We start from the raw sequence: 2536 nt of genomic DNA on the forward strand, positions 1-2536 counted from the left end.
TTCGCTTCTCTCTGCAAAAACTATCGGGGAATCCTCTGAGCCCTCTTTGAAGATAAATCTGAAGCTGGTCTCCATATTTTTAGGCAAAAAGAGCTTCAAACCCACAAAATCCTGCGGGATGGCCAAGGGCCCAATGGCTGCAATGGGGACAGAGCCCCACTGCAGCACCAGGAGCAGCCCTGGTCCCCGTGCAGTGTCATCACCTCCTGTCCCTGCAGTCCCCAGCGCGTGCTGCCTGCTGGGGTCACGGCCCCATGGCCCCGAGCGAGGCTAAAGGTGACAGCAATGGGGACAGGGGCTGCGTGAGACAGATGTTAGTGAGAGAGCTTTGTGCTCTGTTTTGTAACATTTGCCATTTTTCTCCGCAGCTTTCTTCTGCTCTGACACTTGCTGAGGGTTTTTCTATTTATTTATTTATTTTTTTCTTTCCTTTCTCCCTCCCTTTCCCCATTTGCTGTTTCATCCCCGGTTCAACCCCCTTTTTTTTTTCACTGCGCATTATGCGGAGCTGGAACCATCTGCTGCTTTGTTTTGTTGGAGCACGGCGAGTGCCAGGACCTTTATCCCCCGCACCCCTCCCCACCGTGCTGTGCTAATCCACAGCACTGCCCCAAAATCACCACCGCCACCAAACAAAGCCTCTGCGTGGCTGCGTGTGTGCAGCTGGGTGGGCAGCAGGGATGGGCAGCATCCATGGCATCCCCATGTCCCCACGTCCCTGTGTCCATGTGACCCCATGTCCCCAGTGTCCCTGTGTCCCCATGTCCGCATGTCCTCATGTCCCCACGCCTCTGTGTTACCATGTCACCATGTCCCTACTTCCCCAAGTCCCCAAATCCCCATGTTCTCATGTTTCTGTGTCCATACGTCCCACATCTCCATGTTCCCACATCCCCATATCTCCTCCACATCCCCACATGCCCACGTCCCCATGTCCCTATGCCCTCAAGTCTCCATATTCCTGTGTCCCTGCGTCCTCACGTCCCAACATCCTTATATCACCATATTTCCACATCTTCATGTCTCCAAGTCCCCATGTCCTCATGTCCCTGTGTGCCTCCTTGTCTCCCATTCCTACCTCCTCACATCCCCATATCCCCCCTTTCCCACATCCCCAATTCTTCATGTCCCTATGGCCCCATATCCCCACATTCCCATGTCCCCACATCCCCATGTCCTCATGTCCCTTTGTGCCCATTTGTCTCACATCCCTACCTCTTCACATCCTTATATCCCCCCTTTCCCAATTCCCCAAATCCTCATGTCCCTATGGCCCCTTTTCCCCCATCTTCACATCCCCACATCCCCATATCCCCATGTCCCTATGCCCTCAAGTCCCTTTGTGCCCATTTGTCTCACATCCCTACCTCTTCACATCCTTATATCCCCCCTTTCCCAATTCCCCAAATCCTCATGTCCCTACGGCCCCTTTTCCCCCCATCTTCACCTCCCCACATCCCCATATCCCCACATCCCCATGTCCCCACATCCCCATATCCCATATTCCACGTCCCCATTTCCCTGCCCACGTTTGACAGCGTTAGTGGATACAAATTCCCCACTCCCTTTTAGGACTGGCTGCTGGCAGTCATCGCACCGTATTCCCCCCATCCCTGTAGGATGAAGCCGTCCTTGCACAGCCTTTAATTCTGAGCACCCTCACAGCTGCAGCTGAGTGCTGTGCCTGCAGCATGAGCTCACAGGAAGGAAACTCCGCTCTCCGACGCCATCACAAGTGACGCAGACAGAAGAACAGCAATCTGGGCAAAGCCAGGCCTGCCGAGCAGGAACGGGGCCGGGCCTCGTGCGTGTCTGTGCCAGCAACGTGCGGCCCCATTGCTGGGCAGGAGACCCTACAAAGCCCCAGTTGCACTGCGCTGCGCTGCTTTGTGCCCCACTCCTCCGCACAGCAGCTCGCTGTTCTGTTCTGGGGCTGATTTCTGTTTCAAGGGGAAAAACCCCACAGCCGCCTCCGGTGCATTAAAGCAGCAAACTACAAACAGAAACAAACACGAGCAAGAGAGGCGTATAGCAATGGGGTAACAGCCGAGAGGAGCCCTACAGCCGGAGCGGAGAGAGGTCAGGGATGGAACAAGCCCAAACTTGGATGGATTTTTCTTTATTCTTGTACAAAAACAATGGTGATAGGCGTCCGCCTCCAGCTCGGTGCTGCCATCCTACGTCCGACCCGGCGCATTCCTGGGCCTGCTGCTGCTCAGTCCCGGCTCTTGGCTCTTATCTATATTTTTAAAATTTTTATTATTTTTTATTTTGATGTGTTATTTGTTATTCTCGTTGTTATTATTTTGGTTCGGTTGTCTTTTATCATTTTTATTTTATTCGTTATTTATTCCTCCTCCCTCCCCCCACCACCGCTGCTCCGCGGCGCTGCACGTGGGAGTGTCCGCGGGAAGTGGGCGGGCTCTCGGGCAGGAGCCAGGCTGTGATTGGCGAGGCCTAGGATAGAGGGCGTGGCTTGACTCCGGGAGGCGTGGCCTAGAGGAGGAGCGACGCTGTGAGTGGCGGGTTGATCCGG

Source organism: Meleagris gallopavo, chromosome 5 (assembly GCF_000146605.3).
Source record: "Meleagris gallopavo isolate NT-WF06-2002-E0010 breed Aviagen turkey brand Nicholas breeding stock chromosome 5, Turkey_5.1, whole genome shotgun sequence".
NCBI classification, from domain to species: Eukaryota; Metazoa; Chordata; class Aves; order Galliformes; family Phasianidae; genus Meleagris; species Meleagris gallopavo.